General features: G+C 35.5%; 1 protein-coding gene across 1 annotated transcript in view; it reads right to left on the minus strand.

Annotated features, from left to right (window-relative positions):
* LOC133321514 (putative protein kinase C delta type homolog) overlaps positions 1 to 3,010 on the minus strand; it is a 90,920-nt gene extending 87,910 nt beyond the window's left edge. Inside the window, exons 1-2 of the mRNA XM_061530598.1 lie at positions 2,672 to 3,010; positions 2,487 to 2,602 (exon numbers count right to left, since the gene is read on the minus strand). The gene's annotated coding sequence lies outside the window, so the exon portion shown is untranslated. The remainder of the gene's footprint in view (positions 1 to 2,486; positions 2,603 to 2,671) is intronic.
* Positions 3,011 to 12,107: the final 9,097 nt, after the last annotated feature.

The raw sequence follows: 12,107 nt of genomic DNA on the forward strand, positions 1-12,107 counted from the left end.
TTCTCTAATATACCCACATTTTCTAGGTATCATTATATCATTTTGAACCTTTGGGGGAGTTACAAAGAGCGGCTTATTTGAATGTTAATGTTTTGAAAATATATGTACATTTTTTTGGAGATCTCCTCATCGATAATTTCGTGGATTATGGCGAAATGGAAAAGTCGGTAATTATAAGGAATACCAGTAAGGAAAGCAAAGTATACCCTTTACCACTTTGGCTTTAATCAAGATATGCATCCTAACAGACCTCGTATTTTTCAAGGACCACTGACTGACTGATATGTGTCTATATCTGACGTAACCCTACGATAAATAACCGGGTACATTTGCACCTTTGTGTACCCTCCGCCATAGTATGGAGGTTATATTAAGTTCGTTTTTCGAAAAAATAATTTCCGACCCTATAAAGTAGGTGATCGGCAAATAAACGAATTGAGATAGAAGCCAAAAGTTTGCATAGAGTTGTCTTTTATCTGCAGGTTCGAAGATGAACTTTATCGGTCTACGTTTAGGCATAGCCCCCATATAAGTGTACCCCCCAAACTTCGGTATTTTGGAATTCGTTGAAATTTGGTTCAATGGGTTCTTATTGGGTACATCAATCCACACACATGTCCTAGGTAACGTATGCCAAATTCCATTTCGTCGGAGCTAATTTAGAGTCGTTTTTGTGCAATGGGACAAAATTATGCAAATCGATTAAAATCAAACTATTCATTATGCTACAACACAGAGAGCCGTTCTATATTTTTTATACCCTTCACCACACTGTGGTACAGGGTATTATGTCTTTGTGCATATGTTTGTAACAGGCAAAAGGAAACGAGATAGACACATGGTTCCTTTTGAGAATATGCATAGAATCACTTTCTAAGTCGATTTATTCATGTCCGTCCGTCCGTCTGTCTGTCTGTCCATGTTAAATTGTAAACAAAGTACAGGTCGCATTTATGATCCGAATTGGATGAAATTTGACATAGGTCACTTATACGGCCCAAGGACGAACCCTATTGAAATTGGGAAAAATCGGTTCAGATTTAGATATAGCTCCCATATATTTATTTAACCGATTTAATGTAAACGGTCCCTATATATCTTTCGATTTGCACGAAATTTGGTACAGCCTAATCATTTAGGTCTAGAATGGTGTCTGCCAATTTTCGTGAAAATCGGTCCAGATTTAGATATAGCTCCCATATATAGTTTCGTCCGATTTCATGTAAATGGTGCACCAAAGTCCCTATATATCTTTTGATTTGCACGAAATTTGGTATAACGTGCTGAATTAAGTCTAGAGTGATGTATGCCAAGTTTGGAGAAAATCGGTCCATATTTAGATATAGCTCCCATATATAGTTTCGTCCGATTTCAAGTAAATGGTGCCCCAAAGTCCCTATATATCTTTCGATTTGCACGAAATTTGGCATAACGTACTTAATTGAGCCTAGAATGATGTCTGCCAAGTTTCGTGAAAATCGGTCCAGATTTAGATATAACTCCCTTTAATTATAGATTGATTTTAAGTAATTGACGTACTAAGGAACCAATAGGAACAAAACGTTCTGAAATTAATATAACCTAACCTGTGACAAGTTTGTTTGAAATCCCTCAATATTTGGATAGAGCTTCCATATATATTTTCGCCCGATTTCAAGTAAATTGGGCATCAAACTCCTCATGTTAGTCAGATTGACATCAAATTTTGCACAACTTACAAAATTGAGCATAGAATTACGTAGTTGCGTTTTCTAGAAGTGCAGATATAGCCCAACGGATGACCTATTTATATTTGTTTGAAGTCGATTGACATACTTTATGGATAGATCTAGGTAGATTCACATTTAGATAGATATCACATTTTTTTCATCCAATTTTATGTTATAGTCCTGTTTAATATACGCATAGTGGTGAAAGGTATCATATAGTCGGTCCCGTCCGACTTTACTACTTTCCTTACTGGTTCTCAATTGGATTATATGGTGCACAAATTATATGAAGTCGGTCGAATGCATCTGAACCAATTTTGACAAAACACAATATTCTATGCAGAATTTAATATCTTAACTTAACATACGTTAGGCTAGGCTAACTTTAGAACGATGTGCACAATTTGGTGTCAATCGAACCAACATGAAGATTTTGGTGCACAATTCACATAAAATCGGACGAAATTATATAAAGGAGCTATTTCTAAACCTGGACTGATTTCAATAACTTCAGTACGTGGTGCCAATCGACATAATTTTGGGTCTTTTGTTCACCATTTGCTAAAAATGTTGTGCAAAATTTCGTGTCAATCGGGCTAAATTTGACTCTGGTGCACCATTTTCTAAATCCGAACCGATTTTCACAAATTTCAATAGGGTTCGAACTTGGGCTAAATAAATGATCTGTGCCAAGTTTTATCTTAAATAAAGCTCATGTACCACCGAATATTTAATATCATTTATTTATTTAATGAAATACACTCCTTGTTTACTTACTTATACACTGGTATCCTTGCTTTCCAAAACCCCACAGAAACAAATTACAAAAGGCACAGAATGTTGGTTGGCGAAAAAATTTCGCCACAAAACGATGACCATTGATTTCGTGTGTTCTGTAAAAATAGATACAAAATATTTGATTAATAAAATTGCATGTAAAAAATTAAAACATTTTTAAATACTTTTGATGTTTGATAGCACCCCGGCGATTTGTAATACTTCGTGGCCTGGTACGTCGATCCACATAGGCTGTTGATTTTTCACCGTATGAACGATGCGGTGAATATGAATCCTCCTTCGAGTGTTGGCGGGGTAGTTCATAACTTGAGTAGCGGCTGTGCTGCGGATGATGCAGCAATGATGGATTGCTATTGTATAAATCACTGTAATAACCACTGCTGCGTTCCGCAATACTTGCTGTTCCTTCTCTGCTATCCCGATCTCTGTCTCTGTCCCTGTCTCGATCTCTGTCACGATCCCTCAGTCGTACACCACCACTGCTGGTTGTACTATTACTGCTGCTGCCGCCAAGACCTAATAATGCTGCAGCAGAACTACTGCCACTACCTCCTGGGAAGTTTGATGGTTTGTAGCGATTCTAAAAATAATGAAAAAAAAAACACCAGAAATAAACAAAAATAAATAAATAAACGAACGAACACAGTGAGCGATCATTGTGCTTTAATTTTGGTGTGTTTTTTGTTCGATTTTTGTTTGTTGTACCTCAAAAACAAGGTGAAGTATAAACAATGGAAACGTATTGTTTAATAAAAATTTGGACCATTTATTAGAAAATTTCTCTAATATAAAAATATTTTAAATAAATAATTAAATGTAAAATAAAACGACCATATGCTATAAAACTGTGAATTTTTTATCGACTTAATTATACCAATCATTTTTATGTAAAAAGAACAGCGGAGTGGAGATCATGAATTCTATGACGTTTTAAGCGAGTCCTTCGGTCTGTTGTAATCGCTCTAGCGTCTAAACAAATTGAGATAGATCGTCAAAATTTTGCCTTTTGTTTGCAGGCAGGTCAAATTCGAAGATGGGCTATATCGATCCACGATTAGGCATATCCTCCATATAAGGGTACCGCCCAATTTTTTATATTTTGGGGTTCTTGAGCGCGCTGCTCAACCCAATTCGATGAAATTTGGTAAATTGGGTTCTATTTGGGCACCAAATGCCTCTATTAAAAATTATAAATATCGGACCACTTTTTCAGGTAGCCCACATATAAGGGTACCCCGCAATTTTCGGTATTTTAGGGTTATTAAGCGCATTTTTCTAGCGAATTCGCTGCAATTTGGTATTTTGTTGTCGTATATGGTAACAAATCTCCTATCAAAAAATATTAATAATCGCCCCCATTTTGGAATAGTCCCCATATAACCCCCTTTTTATATCATGTTTATGTATTTGTGCATATATATGTAACAGGCAAAAGGAAACGAGATAGGCGCATGGTTCCTTTTGAGAATATGCATATAATCACTTTCAAAGTCGATTTATGCATGTCCGGACGGACGCTGTCTGCCAGTCCATGTTAAATTGTAAACATTTCGCATTTATGATCCGAATTGGATGATATTTGGAACAGCTTGTCTATTTGGCCCAAGGACGAACCCTATTGAAATTGGGAAAAAATCGGTTCAGATTTAGATATAGCTCCCATATATATTTTGGACCGATTTAATGTAAATGGTTCACCAAAGCCCCTATATATCTTTCGATTTCAACGAAATTTGGCATAGCGTACTGAATTGATTCTAGAATGATGTGTGTAAAATTCTTTGAAAATCGGTTCAGATTTAGATAAAGCTCCCATATACATATATGTTCGACCGATTAAATGTAAATGGTATACCAAAGCCACTATGTATATTTCGATTTGCACAAAATTTGGCATAGTGTACTGAATTAAGTCTAGAATGATGAGTGTTAAGTTTCGTGAAAATCGGTTCAGATTTAGATATAGCTCCCATATATACATTCGCCGGGTTTAATGTAAATTGTTTACCAAAGTCCCAACATATCTTTCGATTTGGACGAAATTTGGCATAGCGTACTGAATTGAGTCTAGAATGAGGTGTGTTAATTTTCGAAAAAAATCGGCTTAGATTTAGATATAGCTCCCATATATTTTCGACCGATTTAATTTTAATTTTGCACGAAATTTGATATAGCGTACTGAATTGATTCTAAAATGGTGTGTGTAAAGTTTCCTAAAAATTTACCGACCCAAAGTTATCGATTGCCACACAATTTTGCACAACGTACTAAAGTTTGTGTAACATAATATGTTACAAGTTTCGTTGAATCGGTTCATATTTGGATATAGCTTCCATATCCATTTCATCCATTTTAAGTAAATTGTGCACTAAACTCTTCGTGTTAATTGGGCTCCAAATATTCAACGGGTGCCCGATTGATATTTGCTTTAAGTAGATTTACATAATTTTGTCCCATTGTAACAAACGAATGACATGCTTATGGATTGATCTAAGTCGTTTCACATTTAGGTAAACGTCGCATATTTTCTTCACCTTTTACGATGCATCTTTATACCCTACACAACTATTTTGTCATTATACCCTACACGACTATGTTGTCAGGGTATTATATCTTTGTGCAGCCCCAAAAGTTTGTAACGCCGCGAAATATTGGTCCTAGACCCACCTTTAAGTATATCGATCATCATATCTCGACTAGCTGATTCGATCTAGACATGTGTGTCCGTCCGTCCATCTGTCTGTCCATTATAATTTGTAAACACGATACAGGCCACAGTTATGGACCAATCTTCACGAAATTTTGCAAGTAGGGTGGGTTCTGGCCAATGAACCCCTATTGGTTTTGGAAAAGATCCGTTAATATTTAGGGGATGAAATGGACCAAAAACTTTATTTTTGTCTAGAGTGACCAGAAAGCTCTAGAGGCCGCAATTATGGCCCATACATCGCGAATTTTTGCATGGAGAAGTGATCGGGCAAATGGACCCTAACTTTTGTGTGAAAAATGACAAAATTTGTATTCTATGGCGTATATATTTACCACTGAAGGACATAGACCCGAGATGTTTATAGTATATCCAAGAGGAGTGGTTGACCTTTAAATTGATACCAGTTATATTGTCGTAGGTACTCGGATGCGGGAGTTACACTTAAATATTTACAGGTGCTTACGTATTCATATATTATTTAGTAACCTATTACCACACTGGATGGCGGAAATATAGCGCTGATCGCTTTGAAATGTTCTATGAGGTTCCAGTTATGATCAAGCAGAACGCCTAAAATGTTAGGTGATGGTCAGATAATAATTTTTCGGATGAAGTGGACCGAAAACTTAATTATTTGTAATTTTTAAGTCGAAAGCCGAACATCACAACACAGCCCACGGTGAGGGGAATCTGGACTAGTAATTAGAGAGGCTGTACTGATTATTAGTAACATTTGCTGACCTCTAGCCAGTCAAAAGTATTCAAATATCGCGAAATATTGACCAACCTCAGAATATAGAACTACAGAAAGTTAGATTTTCATGGAAGTTGTGTAGGGTATCGTATGGTCGGCCCCGTCCGACTATACAGCTCCGCTCACTGGTTTTAATATACCCATAGTGGTGAAGGGTAACATATAGTCGGCTCCGTCCGACTTTACTGCTTTCCTTACAGGTTTTATATTAAACTATTTATCTAATTTGTTCCGCGTTTTGGATTTTGTTCTGAGACTGTATAAAAAACTAGAACGTAAGCTTTGATAAAAAAACTATGTATGCATTATAACCCGTATTTAAGACTAGCCTCTGTGTGGAAGGTACCAGAAGGAGTAGACCGTATCTTGGAACTTGAACTAAGTTTGGAAGAAATAATAAGATGGGCAAAGTTTGGATGAAATCAAAATTTTCTGAAACAAATTCGGTCCAAATAAACATGGGGTCTAGAACCAATATTTCGATGAGGCACACTTTCACTGTGTCATCTCACCCTCATTAGCCAAAAGGCTGAGGGTATAATTATCCACTAAAATTTCTGAAATTTGTATTATGGCTTAAATAATCGGTTTGTGGACAAGTCGGTATAGATCCATATTTTGTTATGATTCAAGAGATTTTCTCCATATTTTTTACATCTTTTCATATTTCAAGTAGCAAAACAATCGATTTTTTCGTAGTAGTGCAAATATGTCTCGAGATTTCGTGCAAATTATAGACCAACGATAGATATAAACCTTTGGTTAGCGAGCTGTGTTGCAGTATACCGAATGGGTCCTTTAACATTAGATTGCCGAAGACGGTCATTTTGACCGATTTTCAATTTCAAGTACAAAAACAATTGTGTATATTTGACACAGCTTTTTAAAATGATTCCACCTGAAACATTACAAGTCTATACCTACGACCTCTTCTGTAAATAATATAAGTAAATAATAATATTTTTATTATTGGGGAAAATAAGAGTTGGATGATGTGTTGCAGCATACTAAATGGGACGTGTTTCCTTTAAATCAGTACATATTTATATATAGCTCTCATAAATAAAATTAATCGATTTTATACAAATGGTACACCAACGACCCCAATTATGCCCGGTTGACAGGAATATGTAGATAGACAGCAGAACACCATATATTTGGATTGATTAAAATCGCTTTATATATCTGTTGTCCTAAAATTATAATTAATGAACATTAACAGGTTGTTATGAATCTGTGAGGATTAATTGCCCACGATTTTTTTTTAAATTCTGTTATATTTTAATCTTGTTTATATGCGAACTATAAAGCGTAACACCAAGCGAGAGTGAATCTTTCTTCGCGAGTACAAAAGAGAAATGTGTTGGTGATGTTCGAATGTTTTCTCATTTGTATACACAGTGTATCCAATGAGTGTATCAGTGTATCCAATGTTCAGAGAATAGAAAAGTTTCTGAGTGCGTATGAGGAATTTTTTGTTTTCAAAATACACTTACGTCGTAGGCATACTGCTGTTGCTGCTGCTGTAGACTTCGTGAGGAACGCGGACGTTGACCGCTAGAGTTGCCGCTGTTTGATTTTTGTTTGCGCACTTGGGCGCGTGTAAACATCATCTCGAAGCCGTTTTTTCGATTATTTGGCTGCTGCTACTGAGAATTGTGCCTGCGTCGTCGGCTATTATTTTTTGATGTTTTTCAAACAATTTGTAATATTGTTGTTGTTGTATTTATTTTGATTATATTATTTTTCTTGTATACAAATTGTATATTTTCGCTGTCGTTTTCTTTTCAATACCTTTTGCTCTTTGATAGTGATCCGTTTTTCCAATATTGTAGTTCATTGCTTTTCAATGCTCAGTTGGCACATATAAATCTCAGAGAGTGTTTATATCGTGTGTACGTGTGAAAATTTTCTTTTTTCTCCACATTTTATTATATGTGTCGTGTTGTGGTTGTTTTGTTTTTCTCTCCTTCTTTTTTCTATGTTTTTCTTTCTTTTGATGAAATTTATGAGTTTTTTCGTTCGTTTTGATTTGTTGCTCAATTTTACGTTTAATAAAAACAATATTGTTTTATTTTGACCGGTTTATTTTGTCAGCTGTTTTGTTTGGCTGTCATTTCAAAATGCATTTTATAATTTCCACAATGATTTGATTTGACAATAATTTCGATGGCAGCTCGATCCAAATTTGATCTGAAATATAAAATTAAAAAAAAAGAAAATTTGATTTAATTAATCTGTTTCTATTTTTGACTATTTATTAAATAAAAACTAATTCGAATTAAAATATAATACATTTAAAATCATATAAAAATTAAGAGCAAATAGTTGTTGTGAAGCCAATAAATAAAGTGGTTTAAACAATAATTGGTATATATCGGACTCATCCCACAGTAGTACATATAGTCTTTTGTAGAATGACAATGGGGCATCGATTAGCAAAAAGAAGTATAACCGAGCAGACATTGCAATTCGAATGGTTAAAAGTTTACAGTTGTCGCCCAGTAAAGCATGTTAGCTTTGAGCTGAGGGCCAACCTCAGGTCAGCCGGGAATTCTCAGAAATCATTGTTAATCATGCTTTAGGATTTGACGGTGAATAACTGGGAAGCTTTGGATAGACTTGTTCTTCAAGAATGATTCTCGTGAATAAAGTGAAACTGAATGATGGGAAAGCTCTTACAATCGCAGAAAGTATCCAACCTTCGGTAATCAATAGTGATGAATGTTGCCGCTACAACCAGCATGAATATTGGCAATAAAGCAGATGCTGTAGTTTGGCTACAACAAATGTTCGAAGAGAAAGGTAACCAAGCTCCTAAGTTCATCAATTGCGTTCATCTTGATAGAACCTAGCTCTACTTGTTATACCCTTCACCACACTGTGGTAGAGGGTATTATGTCTTTGTGCATATATTTGTAACAGGCAGAAGAAAACGAGATAGACACATGGTTCCTTTTGAGAATATACATAGAATCATTTTCTAGGTCGATTTATGCATGCCCGTCCGTCCGTCCGTCTGTCTGTCCATGTTAAATTGTAAACAACGTACAGGTCGCATTTATTATTCGAATTGGATGAAATTTGGCACAGCTCGAGGACGAACCCTGTTGAAATTTGGAAAAATCGGTTCAGTTTTAGATATTGCTCCCATATATATTTTCGTCCGATTTAAGATAATTGGCGCACCAAAGTCCCTAAATAGCTTTCATCTTGCACGGAATTTGGCACAGCGTACCGAATTTAGCCTAGAATGGTGTGTGCTAAGTTTTGTGAAAATCGGCTCAGATTTAGATGTAGCTCCCATATTTGGGAGCTGTACTGATAGATTTCTCGTAAAGTATCGATCAAACAATTTCAGATTTATGCTCGTTTGAAGGTTGACAGTTCGCAGTAAAATAAAAAAATATTTTGCTGTTTTTTGTTTGTGAGTTGTTTTTATACCCTTATGTCTTTGTGCATATGTTTGTAACAGGCAAAAGGAAACGAGATAGACACATGGTTCCTTTTGAGAATATGCATAGAATCACTTTCTGAGTCGACTTATGCATGTCCGTCCGTCCGTCTGTAGATGTTAAATTGTAAACAAAGTACAGGTCGCATTTATGATCCGATTTGAATGAAATTTGGCACAAGTCACTTATTTGGCCCAAGGACGAACCCTATTGAAATCGGTTCAGATTTAGATATAGCTCCCATATATATTTTCGTCCGATTTAAGGTAAATGGGTCTCCAAAGTCCCTATATATCTTTCGAAATTTGGCATAGGGTACTGAATTGGGTCCAGAATGATGTGTGCTAAGTTTCGTGAAAATCGGTTCAGATTTAGATATAGCTCCTATATATATTTTCGTCCCATTCAATGTAAATTGTGCACTAAAGAACCAAAGATTGTCCGACCCGCACTCAATTTGGACAATGTACTGAAGTTACTATAACCTTTCGTGTGTCAAGTTCTCTTGAAATTGGTTCAGATTTAAATATAGTTCCTATTTATACTTTTGTCCGATTTTACGTAAATGGTGTACTAAAGACCCATAGCTAAGCCAATTGGCAAAATGTACTGAAATTAATATAAATTAATCTCGCGCAATTTTCCTTGAATTCGGTTCAGATTTAGATATAGCATAGCTTCCATATATAATGTCGACCTATTCATGTTGATTGTAAACCAAATAATCAATGGGTGCTGGATTGATATTACATTTTAAACAGTGAAGCATACCAAATAGCGTGCGTAAAGTTTGCTTTAAGTCTATTTACAAAGTATGGAATAGATTGCAGAATGGCATGGTATTGATGTTAGTCGGTTTACTTATAGATAAAGATCGTTATAGATAAGTTCGTTCAATTTCATGTCAATGTTCCTTCGAAAAGACGACATCTGTAAAGATACATATGTAGAATATGCCCAAAGTGGTGAAGGGTATGATATAGTCGGCCCAGTCCGGCTTTACTGCTTTCCTTACTGGTTTTTAAATAAAAATATTCAATGTCGGGTAATGTGGACAGTCATAAAAAAGTGGGACCTTTTCATGAGGACGAGTTCGAAACATGGGCGCATTTAATATGCGAGGAGGTATTCTATCCTCTGAAAACTCGATATGCGAAATTACAGAAATTAAGAAAATATATATGGGATTGTCCTTGAACCAATAGGGTTTGTCTTTAAATGAATTGGACAAGCTTTGGATGTTACAGCGTGGTGTTGGGCATTCTTATCGTCCATTATTATACCCTTCACAACTATGTTGTCAGGGTATTATAGCTTTGTGCAGCCCCAAAAGTTTGTAACGCAGCGAAATATTGGTCCAAGACCCACCTTTAAGTATACCGATCGTCATATCTCGGCTAGCTGAGTCGATCTAGACATGTGTGTCCGTCCGTCTGTCCATTATAATTTGTAAACACGATACAGGCCACAGTTATGGACCAATCTTCACTTTGCATGTAGGATGGGTTCTGGCCATTGAACACCCCTATTGTTTTTGGAAAAGGTCGGTTATAATTCAGGGGATGAAATGGACTAAAAACTTTATTTTTGTCGATTTTTCTGCTCACTCCAGAGGCCGCGAATTTTTGCACGGAGAAAGGGATCGGGCCAAAGAATTAGCATGCCTGTTTTGATAAAGATCGGTCAATGTTTAGCGGGTCAAATGGACCCTAACTTTTGTGTGAAAAATGAGAAAATTTGTATTCCGAGACCCGAGAAAGTATATCCAAGAGGAGTGGTTGACCTTTAAAGTGATACCAATTATTTTGTCGTAAGTACTTGGATGCGGGAGTTACACTTACATATTTACAGGTGCTTACGTATTCATATATTATTTAGTAACCTATTACCACACTGGAGGGCTAAAATATAGCGCTGATCACTTTGATATGTTCCATGAGGTTCCATTTATGGTCAAGGACAACGCCTAAAATGTTATGTGGGGATCAGATAATAATTTTTCGGATGAAATGGACCCAAAACCTTATTATTTGTACTTTTCGAGTCGAAAGCCGAACATCACAAAACAACCGACGGTGAAGGGAATCTGGACAAGTAATTAGAGGGGCTGTACTGATTATTAGTAACATTTGTTGACCTCTAGCCAGTCAAAAGTGTGCAAATATCGCGAAATATTGACCAACCTCAGAATATAGAACTACAGAAAGTTAGATTTTCATGGAAGTTGTGTAGGGTATCGTATGGTCGGCCACGTTCGACTATACTGCTCCGCTCACTGGTTAAATTTAAACTTTTAATTTCTTTCAGCATTACTTTTTCAAATTTATTACAAATTGCTTGTTTTCTATTGATTTTAATTAGTTTACAACAACTATTTACAAAATTTATATTATATTTCAAAATTTGCAATTATAAATGTTCCAATTATTTTTATTGACGTGTTTTTCGTTCCAGTTTTCAAATTTATAAAATCGCAATTCAACAATTTACATTTATTTTGTGGTTCACAAATGTTTCTATTTTAATGCGAATATTTGTACAATTAAAAATATAAATAACAACATTTTAGAGGTTGTTGCCTTTCAAAGTTTGTACAATTAAAAATATAAATAACAACATTTTAGAGGTTGTTGGCTTTCAAAGTAAATTATTTTTATAATTAAAAAATTTAAATTCGTGAA

Source organism: Musca vetustissima, unplaced genomic scaffold, assembly GCF_032173495.1.
Source record: "Musca vetustissima isolate MV318-11 ecotype Yass unplaced genomic scaffold, APGP_CSIRO_Mvet_v1 utg21938, whole genome shotgun sequence".
NCBI classification, from domain to species: domain Eukaryota; kingdom Metazoa; phylum Arthropoda; class Insecta; order Diptera; family Muscidae; genus Musca; species Musca vetustissima.